Source organism: Choloepus didactylus, chromosome 20 (genome assembly GCF_015220235.1).
Source record: "Choloepus didactylus isolate mChoDid1 chromosome 20, mChoDid1.pri, whole genome shotgun sequence".
Taxonomy (NCBI): Eukaryota; Metazoa; Chordata; class Mammalia; order Pilosa; family Megalonychidae; genus Choloepus; species Choloepus didactylus.
This window is the reverse complement of record NC_051326.1, coordinates 57,967,957-57,986,070: the sequence shown is the minus strand read 5'-3', so window position 1 is coordinate 57,986,070 and position 18,114 is coordinate 57,967,957.

The window sequence follows — 18,114 nt, the reverse complement described above, 5'->3', positions numbered from 1 at the left end:
GAAATAAAGACCTCCAGTAAAGGCAACTGTACTGATAATTATAAATACCAGTATTATTGTATTACATTTTTTGTTACATAGCTCCAGTTTTTGTTTCTTACAGGGTCTAAAATGCATAAACATAAAAAGTATCAACACATCTATTGGGACATACAATGTATAAAGATATAATTTGTAACAAGTATAACAGAAATGTAGGAGAGTGGAGGGACATAGGAACAGTGTATGTGTATGCTATTGAAGTTCAGTTGACATAAAAAATATGATTGCTATAGATTTAGGATGTTAAATTTTAGCCCCATGTTAACCACAAACAAAATACATGAAAAATATATTCAGAAATAAATGAGAGGGGTCTCAGAATGGTACAAAACAAAAAATCAAATAAATACAAAAGCAGGTTATAGCAGAAGAATTGAGGGTCAAAAGAGATATAATAGTTACAAAGACCATATAACAAAATGGCAGAAAAGGGTCCTGCATTATCAGTAGCTACTTTAAATGTAAATGGATTAAACTCTCCAGTCAAAAGGCAGATATTGGCAGAATGGATTAAAAAACATGACCCATTTAAATGCTGTTTACAAGAGATTCCCCTTAAATTCAAAGACTCGAGTTGATTGAAAGTAAAAGGATGGAAAAATATACAATGAAAATAATAAGAACAAGAGAGCTGGGTAGCTATACTAATATCAAAGAAAATAAACTCTAAGTCAAAACTGTTACAAGGGACAAAGAAGGTCACTTGATAAGGTCACTTGATAAGGGGGTCAATTCAATAAGAAGACATAAAAATAGTAAACATATAAGCACACAATTGCAAAGGTCCAAAATCTATATAGCAAATATTGAGAGATCTGAAGGGAGAAATAGACAATTCTATATTAATAATAGGACATTTCAATACACCACTTCCAGTAATGGATAGATCATCTAAACAGATGATCAGTAAGGAAATGGAAGACTTGAACAATAATATAAACCAACTAGACCTAACAGATATATAGGGCACTTCACCCACTTCAGCAGAATACATATACTTCTCTAGTGCACATGGATCATTCTCCAGGATAGACAATGTGTTAGGTCACAAAACAAGTCTCAATAAATTCAAAAGCATTAAAATCACAGAATGAATCTTCTCTAACCACAATGGAATGAAACTATCACCACTGTTACTCAACATTGTACTGGAAGTTCTAGCTACAGCAATTATGAAAGATAAAGAAATAAAAGGCATCCAAATTAGAAAGGAAGGAGTAAAAATTTCCCTATTTGCAGATGACATGATCCTATATATAGAAAGTCCTGAAAAATCTTCAACAAAGCTCCCAGAGCTAATAAACAAATTCAGCAAAGTGGCAGGATACAAAATCAACATGGAAAAATTAGTGGTATTTTTATACACTAGTAATGAACAATTTGAGGAGGAAATCAAGAAAAAGATTCAATTTACAATAGCAACTAAAAGAACCAAATATCTAGGAATAAATTTAAATAAGAATACACAGAAAACTACAAAATATTGTTGAAAGAAATCAGAGAAGACCTAAATACATGGGACATTCTGTGTTCATGGATTGAAGATGAAATATTCTACCCAATATTTCAATTGTGTCCATTCTTCCCAAAGCAATTTATAGATTCAGTACTATTCCCCCCCCCCCCAAAATTCCAACAGCCTTCTTTACAGAAATGGAAAAGCCAATCATCAAATTTATACAGAAAGGTAAGAGGCCCCAAATAGCCAAAACATCTTGAAAAAGAAGAATGAAGTTGGAGGACTCACCTTCCCAAACTGAAAACTTATGAAATCTACAATAATCAAAATAGCATGGCACTAGTGGAAGGAAAGACTTGTAGACCAATGGGATCAAATTGGGAGTTCAGAAATAAACTCTCATGTCTATGGCCAATTGATTTTTGACAGGAGTGCCAAGTCCACTCAACAAATCTCTCCAACAACTTGATGTCCATATGCAAATAAATGATGGTGGACCCCTTCCTCAAACCATGTAGAAATATCAACTCAAAATAGATTCAAGACATAAGCCAAGAACCAGAGCTATAAAACTCCTAGAAGAAAACATAGGGAGGCATCTTCAGGACCTCACATTATGCAATGGTTTCTTAGAATTTACACTCAAAGCATGAGCAACAAAAGAAAACATATATAAATCAATGGGATCTCATCAAAACTAAAAACTTTTGTGCATCAAAAGACTATATCATGAAAGTAAAAATACAACCTATAGAATGGAAAAAAATATTTGGAAACCACGTATCCAATAAGGATTTAATATATAGAATATATAAAGAAATCCTAGGACTTTACAACAAAAAAACAAACAATACAATTTAAAAATGGGCAAAAGACCTGAACAGTCATTTCTTTCCTTTGAGCTATTTCTCCAAAGAAGATATACAAATGGCCAAAGAGCACATTGCTTAACATCATTAGACATTAGGGAAATGCAAATCAAAACCACAACGAGATACCACTTCATGCCCACTGGAATGGCTACTATAAGGAAAATGGAAAATTGCAAATATTGGAGAGGAAGTGGAGAAATAGGAACACTCATTTGTTGTTGGTGAGAATGCAAAATGGTGCAGCCACTGTGGAAGACAGTTCAGTGTTTCCTCAGAATGTTAAGTATAGAATTGCCATGTGACCCATCAATCCCACTTCTGGGTATATATGCAAAAGAACTGAAAGCTGGAACTCAAACAGATATTTGCACACCAATGTTCATAGTGGCATTTTTCACGGTTGCCAAAAGATGGAAGCAACCCAAGTGTCCATCAACCAATGAATGGATAAACAAAATATGATAATTTCATGCAATGGAATATTATTCACCCATAAAAAGGAATGAAGTTTTGATACGTGTGACATGGATGAACCCTGGAGCCATCATATTGAGTGAAATAAGCCAACCACAAAGGGACAAATATTGTATGATCTCACTGATATGAACTAGTTAGACTAAGCAAATCAATAGAGTCATAAAATTAGAATATAGGTTACCAGGGCCCAGAGTGAGGACAGGAAATGGGGTGTTAATGCTTAAATTGTACAGAGTTTCTATTTGGGGTGACAGAAAAGTTTTGATAATGGATAGTGATGATGGTAGCTCAACATTGTGAATCTAATCAACACCACTGAATTATATATTTGAATGTGGTTAAAAGGGGAAATTTTAGTTTATATATATGTTGCTAGGATAAATGTTGTAAAAACAACCAGAGGACTGTACAACATAACCCTATTCCAAACCATGTAGTACCTAATAGTGTAACTATAATAATATTCTTTCATCAATTTTAACAAATGTACCACACTAATGCAAGTTATTAATGGTGGGGGTGGGAGGAGTGTGTATTGAAACTCTGTATTTTCTGCATGATTTTCAATTTTTCTGTAAACCTACAGCTTCTCTAAAACAACAGCAACAACAAAAACCTCCCCAAGTGAATGCTATTAAACATTTAAGGAAGAAATATCATCAATCTTATACGATTCTTCCAGAAAAAAGAAAAAGAGGAAACATGTCTTAAGAGGCTGGCAAAACCTTGATACCAAAACCTGATAAAGAAAGAAAAACCAAAACCTGTTCAAGAAAGAAAAATTATAGGCCCATCTCATTCAAGAAGATAAATGCAAAAATCCTAAAGAAAATATTAGCAAACCAAATCCAGTATTATGGGATAATACATCCAACCAAATTGGATTTATTACCACAAAGGTGGTTTATTATTCCAAGATTGATCAGTGTGCTTTACCACATTAATAGAGTAAAGTAGAAAAATTCTGCAGTTCTCTCAACAAATGTAGAAAGAACATTTAATAAAATTCAACATGCATTCATTTAAAAGAGAGTTTAATACACTGGGAATAGAAGGGGACTTCCTTAATTTGATAGGAATATATCTATTTAAAAATTCCGTAGCCAACACAGAAAGGTGAAATTTTCATTTTCCTCCTCAGAACAGAAATGAGACAAGGATACCCCCTCTTACTTCTGCTATTCAACATTTTACTTAAGGTCATAGCTCGTGCAACAAGGCAAGAAAAAGAAATAAAAGATATAGGAATTGGAAAGGAGAAATAAAACTTCCATTATTTTATATTATATAATATTGTATTTAGCAAATCCCAAGTAATAAAAACTATTAAGCTTAATAACTGAGTTTAGCTAGGTTGCTAGAAACAAGGTCAATTTAGAAAAATCATTACATAAAAATACAAGTATAAATTGTATTTAAAAATTAAAACTTAAAAATCTAATAACTAGAAGTAAATCCAACAAACACATGTTCAAGAGGTCTGTGCTGGAAACTGCAAAACATTTTTTTTTAAAAGAAGACCTAATAAATGGAGAGATATTCATGGGTTGATCTCAGTGCAAAAAAGATGCCACTTCTCAAGTGATCTGCAGGTTCAATACAATCCCAACAAACATTCCAGCAGGTTTTTGTGAAGATGAATACATTGATTCTAAAAGTAAGATGGTAATGCAAAGGGCTTCAGAATAACCAAGCAATTTTGAAGAAGAAAGGGCAAAATTTGAGGAAGTTTCCCAACTGGATATCAAGACTTCAGAAATCAATGCAGGGTGGTGTCATCATAGGACAGACAAATAAAGAATTGGAACAGAGGGGAAAGTCAAAAAAAAAAAAAAAATCCACTCATGTGGGGACACTTGATATATGGGGGTAGGGAAGAGTTTCAATAAATGGTGATGGATGGAAAACAATGACACTTTGCCACTGCCTCACACCACACATAAAAAATCAATTCGATATGCATCAAATTCCTAATACAAAAATTGAAACTGTAGCTTCTAGAACTGCACTGTCTGATGTGGTAGCCACTAGCCACATGTGGCTATTTAAATTTACACATAAATTAATTAAAATGAAATGAAATGAAAAATGCAGTTTCTCAGTCATGCTAGACACATTTTAAGTGCTCAATAGCTATCATATCACACAGTCAGATGTGGCACAGCCTCATAGGAACAGCCATTCTGGAAAATTGTTTGACATTGTCCACTAAAGTTGACCATGTGTCTGCCCTATGACCCAGCAATTTAACTGATTTATACCCAAAGGAATTAGTGCACATGTTTACCAAAATATGTGTACAAGAATCACGTAACAACATTATTGAAATGGTCCCAATGTTAATCAACCCAAAAGTCCATCAGCAATAAAATTTGTAAAGACATTGTGGCATATTCCTACAATGGATACAAAACAATACATCCTGCATGATTCCATTTATAAGAAAGTTCAAAAACAGGCAAAACAAATACATGGTGTGAGAAGTTGGTTACCTTGGTTACCTTTGGCAGGAAGGACAGGGTGGTCTTTGGGTAGTTCCTGGTGAGATTTTAAGGTTCCATTTCTAGTCCTGTGTAGTGGTGTCACACATGTTTTCATCACATGGTACACTTAAGGTGTGCACATTTTTCTATATGCATGGCATATTTCCATTTAAAGTTTGAAAATTTTAGCTTTGTACTTCATAGCTTACTGATTTTGGACAAATTATATAATCTCCCAAAGCCTCCACTTTTTACTTTGTAGAATGAGGATAATAGTTTCTGTCTTACAGGATGTGAGGATTAAATAAAATACGCTTTGTGAAAAAGTGTTTTATTCAGTGATGGGTCCATTCTAGATGTTTGATGAATATTTAGTATTATTAGGTATAAGATCACTTAGATAGTCAACAACTGAGAATGAAATCAAACCAAACAATGTCCCTTTCCTATCACACATCCCATATCACATGACTTCCTGGTAGCTGAAATTTAAAGGAATTCTGGGTTTAAATGGCATTTGCTGTGAATTACCATAGAATGTTGCATTCATTCTCAAATTTTTTTTTTGCAAGAGATCTAGCATATTAATGTCCCCAGTTAAAAATTCCTTTGTGTATACTTTAGAATCTCAAGTATTAGTGTACTAAATCATGGATTTAGAGGATTCTACTTAAAAATGGAAGTAATCCCCAAATATTCTTATCTTTGAGTTGGGAAACTGTTTAGAATTGTTGGCTCCAGCACACAAAAGGGAGAAGGATAGCCTCTGAACTTGTGCCTGCTGCTGGAATAGCCACTACTTGCATTTCAAATTACTTTGTGTGTGCATTGTAGCATGGATCCCTTGAATCATATAATAGCCAGGACCTCATTAAGTAGCATAAAGTAAAAAAAATTAAAAGACACATTAACTCTTACAGGGAATCTTTGGAAAAGTACTCAAAGATGAAGCAACTAAAAAAAACCACACAAAACCATATGTCTTATTAATTAGCACAACATACTTTGGCCCGGTAGGTTTTATCACACTGAATTCATTTTGGATGTGAATCAGTGGTTTTTGAATCCTAATTAAATTAGTGACAATAGTTACATCTGGTTCCTGAGTGACAGTGAAGACAGGGCCTCATTATTCATGGGATCACACTGAGTTGGAGCTGGTGAGGACCTCATATCCCACTAAAGCCCTGTTTGGAAAATACTTTAATGCTACCACCAGGACTTTCTATTTTCACACGTGACTTTCTATTTGCAAAGAACATTGAGGGTTAAGTGTTCATTAGCCATTCCATAGAACTATCTGAGATAGGTTAGTTGTGATTTGCTGGGGCAGGCAACACATGGGAGAAAGGAAAGACTTTGGAGGGTGTGCCAGTTTGGATGTTATGGCCCCCAAAATGCCATGTTCTTTGATGCAATCTTGCAGAGTCAGATGTATTAATGTTGATTAAGTTGGAACCTATTGATTGTTTCCATGGAGATGTGACTCAATCAACTGTGGGCAAGACCTTTGATTGGATAATTTCCATGGAGGTTGTACTCCACCCATTCAGGGTGGGTCTGAATTAAATCACTGGAGCTATATAAAAAGCTGACATACAGAAGAAACTCAGAGCAGCTGTGAGTAACATTTTTGGAGAGCAACTGAGATTGACATTTTGGAAATGGCCATCGAAAGCAGACTTTTGCTCCTAGGAGAAACTAAGAGAGTACCCCCAGATGCTTAGAGAGAAACATCCTGGGAGAACACCATTTGAAACGTAACCTGGGAGCAAGCAGACGCCAGCCACGTGCCTTCCCAGCTAACAGAGGTTTTCTGGATGCCAATGGCCATCCTTCAGTGAAGGTACCCTGTTGTTGATGCCTTAATTTGGACACTTTATGGCCTTAAGGCTGTAACTTTGTAACCAAATAAACCCCCTTTATAAAAGCCAATCCATTGCCTGGTGTTTTGCAAATGGAAGCATTAGCAAAGTGGAATAGAGGTACGATCTGGAGTCAAACCCTTCCTTTGTGAAATCACCACCTGTATGACCATGAGCGTGTAATTGGCCCTCTCTTAGCCTCAATTTCCTTCTCTGTGGGATAGAATAACAGCACTACAAAGAACATAAAGCAATTGGACTACATTTATGGAAGCCATTTTGTGTTCTAACTTATGTACTATCCTGAGCTTATAACCAGATGACTCAGCCCTCTTCCAAGCAGAATAAGGGTAGAAAAAACCCATAATGACATGATTTATAATTGTTCAAGAAGGAATGAAGTTGGCATATGGGGACAAAATAAAAGCTATTCCAGTCAGTGTGTAGAATATATGTGGTAGGTTTATTAGAATTACTCAATTATTTATTTACTTTATTCCTTTTCATTTTATTTTTATCACTGTAATAAGAGGAAACAGACATATAAAAAATGTTCTTTCTCCCTAGTAATCAAAGGAACACAAATTAAAGGAAACTTGAGGGAACTTTATATACCAAATTATCAAAACATATAAAAAATGATAATGCCCAAAGCTGGTGAAGTTATGATGAAACTATTGTGCAACCCTATTAGAAAGCAATATGACAATACAATAAAGAGTTATGAAATGATCAACATTATTTGTTTTTAGTAATTCTACTTCTGGTAAAAAAAAAAAAAAGGAAATGATGTTCACTGCCATGTTCTCTAATAAAGCAAGAGCTATATGGAACTAAAAATCCAACCACAAAAAAAATTATGGTTCATCAATATGTAGCCTTAATAAGTGATCATTTTAAAAAGTATGTATAAGTGTAAAAATACTTAACAATGTAAAAATTTAAAAGCAGACTACAAAAGTATATGTATAATATGATGGCAGCAACATGGAAATGCTCATTTTGGCCAAAGAATAAAAGAAATATGTAGAAGTGAAAGTACTTTTTGTTTTAGGAAGGTGAGACTATAACTAGGTCCTCAAAATTTTACTTTAATGTTATGCTGATTTTAAAAGAAAAGTCTTGTTATCTATGACTTCCTGTTCATCTTTCTTTGTTGTACATCTTACTGTTTGAATAACAAAAAAAAGTTACTGAAAAAACACTTATCTCAGTATGATTAGCTGATTAAATAACACAGTTATCATTTATTGTGGCTAAAATCTAAGGTCAGGAAGTAGAAAAGCAGATCTTTTGGGTAAATGGTTCATATTTAAAATGTGTATTTATACGTATTCAACCTTGATCCCAATCAAATGTAAAGATGGCTGAATTCACTAATATGGATAGTTACTTCTCTCAGTACTGACTAACACTAACAATGTATTCCTTACTTTAAGTACACCTATAGCTGTGAATTCTGCTCTATTTAACCTGGGATTGTTATTTTTATGTAAAAGATGTGAGGCCTTTAACAAGGATATACTGTTGCTTAGCCAAAAATAGAACTAAAATTAGATTCCCTTGCTAGACAACCCAATTGTTTTAAAAAAAAAGAAAAAGAAAAGGTATATACAACTTAGCAGGTGAAATCACTGCCCTCCCCACTATGTGGGACCTGAATCTCCCTGGCAACGTGGAATATGACTCCTGGGGAGGAATCTGGACCTGGCATCGTCGGATGGAGAACATTCTTCTTGACCAAAAGGGGGATGTGAAAGGAAATGAAATAAGCTTCAGTGGCAGAGAGATTCCAAAAGGAGCCGAGAGATCACTCTGGTGGGCACTTTTATGCACAATATAGACAACCCTTTTTAGGTTCTAATGAATTGGAATAGCTAGCAGTAAATACCTGAAACTATCAAACTACAACCCAGAACCCTTGAATCTTGAAGGCAATTGTATAAAAACATAGCTTATGAGGGGTGGCAATGTGATTGGGAAAGCCATATAGACCACACTCCCCTTTGTCCAGTGTATGGATGGATGAGTAGAAAAATGAGGGCAAAAAAAATAAAAAATAAAAATAAAAGGTACCCAGTGTTCTTCTCTACTTTAATTGTTCTTTTTCACTTTAATTTTTATTCTTAATATTTTTGTGTGGGTGGTAATGGAAATGTTCAAAAATTAATTTTAGGGATGAATGCACAGCTATATAATGGTACTGTGAACAGTTGAATGTATGCTTTGTATGACTGCATGGTATGTGAATATATCTCAATAAAATTGAATTAAAAAAAAGGAAAGAAAAAGCATGTACTTCCTTCCAAAGTCTTCATTATCCAGAGGAAGGAGCTTTTCAACTCCTCCTGGCTTACCTTAAGGTATAAAACATCTGAACTCTTGCGTAGTTCATAACAAAATACTGAGATAAAATGGTTTTCTTCTCATGAGTTAGTTTGATTTAGTTCTGTTTTTACCCTTAACATTTTTAATGAAATAAATATATACAAAATGAGTGTATATATATTTATATATACACACATGGCATATGTATATTTCATGTTTACTCTTTTTTCTTAAATATTAGAAGTACACAAAAAACACACACACACAAAATACAAACTAGGGGCTTAAAATATAGCAAATGGCTATATTTTCATTACCATTATCCACTTTATTACCCTGTATTACCCTGGAATCTCTTGTTGGTCAGTAGGAGGAAAAGGATATAGCCACAATCATGGTTGTGCCCACATCACTCTCTCCATCTTTGGCTTTCATATCACACAGCCACTCTCCTGCTGGACAACTTCCGGGCGTCCCATGGGCACCTAAGCTTCGCTCATCTGACACTGGGCCCATCAAGAGCTCAAACTTGCTCTGTATCTTGGTAACTTCCACCATCCATCCACATCTCCCCCTTCCCCTCTCCAGTATAGCTTCCCTCAGAGAAACAGCATAATGTCTAGCTGCCTTGGCATCCTAAATAGTTCTCAATTCAGATCCCTCCTCTCCATCCCCACAGCCCATCCCATAGTTCAGCTTTTCTTTCTCTCCTGCCTGTACACTCCTAGGGCATCTGGGGACCTGGGCAAATATTTTTTTGCAGGGTCTCTGCCTTTATCAATAACTTGGTTCAAGATGTATTAAAAATTTTGTGAGCCCTTATAACTTTTATGATTTATCAACAAAGATTTAGAATCTTTGGTAGAAAAGAGGCATTCGTGTGTTTGTTATCATCCAATCAGGGTACATGAAGATTCTTTGTAGGGTCCAGGAACCATTTCTTCCTGTTTGGGTCCAGGAGATATCTTTTCATGTCCTTCATTGTCAAATATGCCCTTCTTCCCTTGTTTCATATCTCCCATCATAAGATAAGGGTAGCGACACTGTTACCACTCATAATGATGGAACATGTTAGTATTAGAACTGTAGATTCACTTGCCTCTGAAGTTCCCTAATACCATTTATTTAGGGCAGGTTACATCATTACTTATGACTCATTATACTGCCTCTCCCACCATGGATCCCGTGAACACTGGCTTCCAATGACTCCCTCAAGGATTGTTACTGTGCTTCGTTTACAATGATAACAAATCCAAGTCTCACACAGAGTGTGTAGGAAAATGTTTTCTGGTCACCCAAAATTTATCATTTGGAATTTTGTGGTATAAATGTAGAACAACACATTTCCTGACCATGTCTGCTCTTGATCTCCTTCGGCCATAATTGCTTCATTCGTAGACTGTCATTTTATTCAATGCTGATTGAATCTCTGCTCCTACATAATCCCACTCGCCAAGGAGAGTGGTTCCATTCATGCAAAGAATGTCCATCCCTCAACTGACATGGCTTAAGACTGACCCGTGAAAGCAAAATGTCACCACATGGTTGGAGTCAAGAGAGAACATGGATCCAGGATTGGAGTTAAAATAGGACATCAACCGAAAGGGGTGTTGTATGGTTGTACCCGTTCCCTCAGAAGAATCCACCAGATGTATGTGTGCAGCCTCACAAAGTCTCCTGGGAAACACAGGGTTCTAGAATGTCAGAGCATGAATGTGGTATGTGATGGTTAAATTGATGTGTGAACTCAGACAGGAGATGGTTTCCATTGTCTGGTCAAGCAAGCACTGGCTTGATTGTCATTGTGAGGGTATTTCATGGATTTAAATCATCAGTAAGTTGATTGCATCTATGGCTGGTTACACCTACAATCAACTGAAGAAATTGGCTTCAACAATTACAGAAGACTTGTCCGATCAGTTGAAGGCCTTAAAAGAAGTGATGACTTCAATAGTCAGAAAGAAGAATTTCCATCTCTACTTCAACCAGCCAGCTTCTCCTGGGGAATTCATCAAAACCTTCATCAGAGTTCCCAGCTTGTGCTGAACCCTACAGAATTTGACTTGCCCATCCTCACAGTCACATGAGAAAATTCCTATTAAAAATATCATAATACTTACATTATATATATGTGTGTATATATATATTTCCTGTCAGTTCTGTTTTTCTAGAAAACCCTGACCAATACAGATTTGGTACTTGGTGTCGTTCTTGAGATACAATCTTAAGGATGAGCTTTCTGAGTTGGTTCTGGTGTTTTTGGAATTGATGCTTTAGAGATTAGTCCAATTAGATTCGAAGGCACCAATGACTCTATTTCCAACAATCCAGATGGCACTGATAGTCCTTGGTGTGAATGGGAAATAAGATACAGTGGTACCTTGGTACTTGTTGTTAGTTGGTTCTGGGAGGAACAGCAGTCACCAGAAACAAGTGCTAAACAAACTTTTCTCATAAGAGATAATGTAAATAAATTTAATGTGTTCCCAAATCAAAGTCAGTGCACATTTTAAAGGCAATACGTAAAAATATATGGTTGTATATCATTACTTTATATGAGAAATAAACCTAAAAATTAATACATACCTAGATTAAGTAAAATAAAAACTTAACTTTACCTGTACTGAGAAGAGTCCATGGCCTAATGGGATGGTGGGAGGAGAATTTACATGGGGTGTTGCTTAGAAGGAGAGTCACCTCCAACAGAACATAAGGCACTTGCACTTCAGGTGTTATTTCTCTCTTCTGCCTTTTTTCAACTTGCACCATAGCCTCTGACACACTTTTTCACCTTCACTAAAGACTTATCCAATGAGGACTGCTTCTGTCTTCTTTTCAGAATTCCTTGAAAGTACGAAATTATTTGGTCATTCAATAAGTTCACACTTCTGCCCATTTTGCACACATTTCTTTTATCAAGGAACTGGGGACATCCAGATAACTCCTCCTCACCTGAAGAAATCTCTTCAGCAACCTCTTGTTGCTGCTCCTTCTATGGTTCCTGCAGCTCCTCAGTGCTGAACTCTTCAAGTATTCCTCCACTAACCCCTCAACATCAGCTGCATCAACCTCCAGAACCATGGATTGGCCCAAGGAAACAATATCCTGTACAAAACTACCCTCTGTACCTGCAGGCCTGGGGTCAGCCTCAAACCCTTCAAAGTCTCTCTGAGTCACATTTTTATGACCACAAATTCTTCCATGCTAAATTCATTGTCCTATAAGAGACTTCATTCCAGGCCTTATCAATAAGGTTAAGGCAGTGCAGGATACTGAGATGCTCCTTCCAGAATACTATGAAGGTCAACTTGGTGTTAGAGGTGATCTCAAAACACCTTTGGAAAAGTACCTTGGTGTACAACTTTTTGAAGTTTGAAATAACCTGCTGGTCCATGGCCTGGATGAGAGGAGTAGTGTTGGGGGCAGGAACCTTACAGTGATGAAGCTGAACTTCTCCAGTAAGTCATCCTCCAAGCCTGGAGGGTGGGCAGGCACACTGTCCAAAAGTAGGAGAGCTTTCAGAGGCAAATCTTTCTCCAGCAAACATTTTTTCACTGAGGGACCAAACACTTCACTTATCCACTAGGTGAAAAATTGCCTCATGACCCAAGCTTTGCTCTTTGCCCTCCACATCACATGGAGTTTGCTTTTTATGACGTTATGCTTCTTGAAAACTCATGGGTTTTAACTATGATAGAATAGCAGAGGCTTGAGTTTAAGTCCCCACTAACATTCACATACAACAGAGTGAGCCTGTCCTTCACTGGTTTGTGGCCTGGTAATTGCTTCTCTTCTTTTGTGATGTGGGTTCTACTTAGCATTTTTTCCCCCAAAAAAGTCCAGTTTCTTCGCAGTTAAAAACTTGGTGGGGAATAAAACCCTCAGCCTCTACGTAGTCTTGAAATTCACTAACAAATTCAGCAGCAGCCTTTTTATTAGCACTCGCTGCCTCGTCATGCCTCATGACACTAGGATGCGAGTCCTCTTTTTAAAATTATCAAACCAGCCATGGTTTGAAACACTTTCATCACTCAGTCCCAGTTTTTTTTTAAATTTTTATTTTGAAATAATTTCAAACATATAGGTCAGTTGCAAATACAATACAAACCCCATACAGAGAACTCCAACACTCCCTCCCCACCCCAGATATCCATATCTATGAATTTGACATTTTGCTACTTTTGCAGTACTTTTCTTTCTCTTTCCTTCCTTCCTTCCTTCCTATCTTTCTATCAATTATCTATCTATCCATTTATCACCTTCTGAACATTTGAGAGCAGGTTGCATACATTATACTCCTTGAACTCATAACACTTTCATGTACATTTCCTACAAACAAGGATATTCACTTATGTCATTAACTTAACTGCAGTTAATTCAAGAAAATTAATATGGATATAAAGCTTAAATTCTATATTCCAATTTTTCCTTATGCCCCCTTTGAGCTTTTCTCCTCCATTCTTAGATCCACTCCAGTATCATATATTGCATTGATTGTCATTAACTCTTAATTAACTCTTTTTTTTAAATTAACTATATAAAAAAATTTTTTAAAAGAAAGTTATACAATAAAAAAAAAAAACATTTCAAACAAACCATAACAAGGGAGTAAGAAAAAGACAACTAACCTAAAATAACTACTTTACTTTCAACATGTTCGTACTCTACCCCAAGAAAATAACCTAATATAGCAACATTTCTGTGAACTTGTTCCTACCTTCCCCTTCAGAAATTAACAAACCATAGTCATTCCTGGGCATTCCCAGAATGTTAAATTTACCCACAATAGCTTATCTTTTCTTATTGGATTATCATTCCCCCTTCATTAATTGCCCTCTATCATTAGTTCCTCTACAGTCTACATTATAAACCATTTATTTTAGGAGTGTGTTGTTTGACTTCCAGGTGTTTGTGAATTTTCTAAGTCTCTGATGGTTATTGACCTCTAATTGTATTCCACTGTGGTCAGAGAATGTGCCTTGAATAATTTCAATTTTTTTTAAAATTTATTGAGACTTGTTTCATGTCCCAGCATATGTCTATTCTGGAGAAAGTTCTGTGATCACTAGAGAAGAATGTGTATCCTGGTGATTTGGGATGTGATGTTTTATATGTATCTGTTAAATCAAATTCATTTCACAGATTGTTTAGGTTTTCAGTTTCCTTATTGGTCTTCTGTCTGGTTGATCTATCTATAGGAGGGAGTGATGTGTTGAAGTCTCCCACAATTATTGTGGAAACATCCATTGCATCCTTTAGTTTTGCCAGTGTTTTTCTCCTGTATTTTGTGGCACCATGATTGGGTGCATAAACATTTATGATTGTTATTTCTTCTTGTTGAATTGCCCCTTTTATTAGTATGTAGTGGCCTTCTTTGTCTCTCATAACATTCTTGCATTTAAAGTTTTTTTTTTTTTTTTCAAAAGAGTGGCATGCAACATTTTTGCCTTTTCACCTATCATGGCTTCCAATACACTGTCGCCCTCTAACTTCTCATTTACCCAAATTAATAACAGCTTTTCAACTTCCTTGAATGTTTGGGAATGCTGCTTTGTTACTCCTTTCACAATTTCAGCCTCTTTTTTATTTTTTATCACTTCTTTGTTCTTCATGATGTGGAGACCATTGTTCTAGGCATACCATATTCCTTAGCAAGATTAGTAATGCAAATACTACTCTTATATTTGCCTATTATTTCTTTTTTTTGCTCAAGGGTGGTGCAAAGTAATTTTCTTTTCTGCTCAGTGCAATCACTACTCATTTTCCTAGGACCCATGATGAGAAAAAAAGCACAAAAAGCTTTTTGTGCTTGCAGCTAAGACTGCAAGGGGATGTGCACAGGGCAAGAGCTACCACGTGACTAACACATGACCCTTTGTTTCAGCTGGAAAGGGCCACATGTCACAAGACAGCCAACACCAACAGGTCCTAGCTTGCACATCAAATACCGAACAAATGAGTACTGGTACAAAATTTTTGCATCAAAATGCATAAAGTACCAAATTCAATGAGTTTCAAAGCAGTCAAGGACCAAGGTACCACTGTATGCAAAATATCAACACTGGTATGGCTACTCAAATACTTATAAGAGGCAAGGCTCTGGGTGAAAGTATTATTGACAACAGAGTTTTGTGGAGTTAAAAAGTAAAATGATGTTGGTGTGTTGTTCCTAAATATGCTGGAAACAGTTGTAAAATAAAGGGATGAGCTCAAGGCTTCAAATTCTCAACTTCAGCACTGCATGAAGGACATGAAAGTTTTTGTGTGTGCCCTGAAAGAAAATCTTATTTCAAGTAGGCACAGACTAGAGAGTTCTGAAAAGTAGACCAAGAGTCTCATTGTCCAAGTGGCTGAATTACAACACAAATTGAATTGCAACACTTGCGGGGGTGTCTGCTGTTAGAGTGAGGGCATTGATTGGAAATGAATGGGATCTTGAAAATCGGAATGTGAATATATGGGTTGATAATGATGATAGTGTGGAAACTGAAACCTTAGATTCTGCTGAGTTTACCAGATAAGCCTCTAATGACTGCCTTGAGGAATCAGCCTTCCACCTCCACCTGAAGAGATTAACCCTGTTGTGTGCGATAAATGAGTAACCACTTCTGAGAAAATGGCCCTCACTCCTTTGTCTGAAGAGGTTAATCCTGTTTTACCAGATGAAACTGCAATGGAACGCTGGAGGTAGGTGGCTTGCAAGACACTTCTAAAAAATTAGAAGCACTCATTACCCACCCCCACCACTCCTCTTTTCTTCCAGACTTATAACTGATTGAAGTACTAACAGGGCACAAAAGGAGAGGTATAAAGTGTGACCCATGAGGGGGTGTGCTACAATCCAAAAGAACAGCAAGACTTTTCCATATATATAGACAGAAATCAGAGGAATACATATGAGAATGGATATTATGGGTGTGGGAAAATGGTGGCAGGGAGATAAAGTTGCATCAGGCTGAATTTACTGATATGAGCCCACTAAACAGAGATGCTGGATTCAGTGTTAAAGGCAAAAGGTTAGAAAGAACTCTTAACAGTTTGTTCAAGTGCTTGGCTGAAGCATGGACCTAAAGGTGACCAGCATTACTGGAGGTTGAAATGTCAGAACTGCCCTGGTATAATGTAGATGAGGGGATCCAAAGTCTTAGAGAGACTGGAATGTCAGAGTGGATTTATCATGTGAGATCTGCTCAACCATCCAGGAATGTCCAAAGGACACCCTTTTCACAAGGACTGTGACAAATAAATTCATAAGACTAACTCCATCATCCCTGAAGAGTTCTGTGGTCGCTCTTTTCTGTAGGTCAGGTATTACCATGGGAACTGCTGTCACTGAACTTGGATCCTTAAATACAATGGGGATGATCAGATCTTGGATGGCAGAAACCAAGTGGCAGCTGTTAATTGCCAAAGACAAGGTGGGCATGGCTACCATAATGGGCAGCAGAGTCTAAGCAGTAATCATAGTAGTCTGACACACAGAGACCTGTGGCATTGCTTAGTAGATCATGAGGTACCTAGAAGTAAAATACATGGGAAGTCTACTAAATTCTTACTTGATCTGTGTAAGCAAAAGAGTTCTAGGCCAAGTGAACAAAAGTCTAACTTAAATCACAAAAACAGAGTCACAGCCCTTTAATCAATTCCCAGACTTGAGAAAGTTTACAGACCAAAGTTCCTTGAATGAATGGGGCTGTACTACACTGAGAATATTTATGGTGTTAATCTTCCTCCAAGTCTTTCCCTCGAAGACTTACAGGCTTTTACCAAGGTGGCTGTGCACTGGGGAAAAGGAAATGATCAGACATTTTGGGGATTATTAGACACTGACTTGGAAGTGACATAAATTCAGGAGACCCAAAATTTCACTGCGGTCCATTAATCAGAGCAGAGGTTTATGGGGGTCAGATGAACAATGAAGTGTTAGCTCAGGTCCGTCTCAAAGTGGACTTGGACCCATTCTGTGGTCATTTTCCCATTTCCACAATACATAATTGGAAAAGCACAACTGGCAGAATCCTTATATTGGTTCCCTGACTTGTGGAGTGAGGGCTATTATGGTAGGAAATGCCAAGTGGAAGCCACTAGAACTGCCCCTACCTAGAACAATAGTAAATCAAAAGCAATACTGGATTCCTGGAGGGATTGCAGAGATTAGTGCCACAATCAAGGACTTGAAGGGTGCGGGGATGGTGATTCCCACAACATCCCCATTCAACTCTCCTATTTGCCCTGTGCAGAAAACAGATGGCTCTTGGAGGATGACAATGGATTATTGTAAATTTAATCAGGTGGTGACTCAAATAGCAGCTGTTCTTTGGATGTGGTATCATTGCTTGAAATCAACACATCCCCTGGTACCTGGTATGAAACTACTGATCTGTCAAATGCTTTTTTCTTAGTAGCTGTTGGTAGGGACCACCAAAAACAGTTTGCTTTCAGCTGGCAGGGCCAGCAGTATACCTTCACTATCTTACATCAGGGATACCCAGGGATCAACTCTCAAGCCCTGTCATAATCTAGTCTGCAGAGAGCTTGATCGTCTCTCCCTACCACAATATATCACACTGGTCTATTAGATTGAAGAT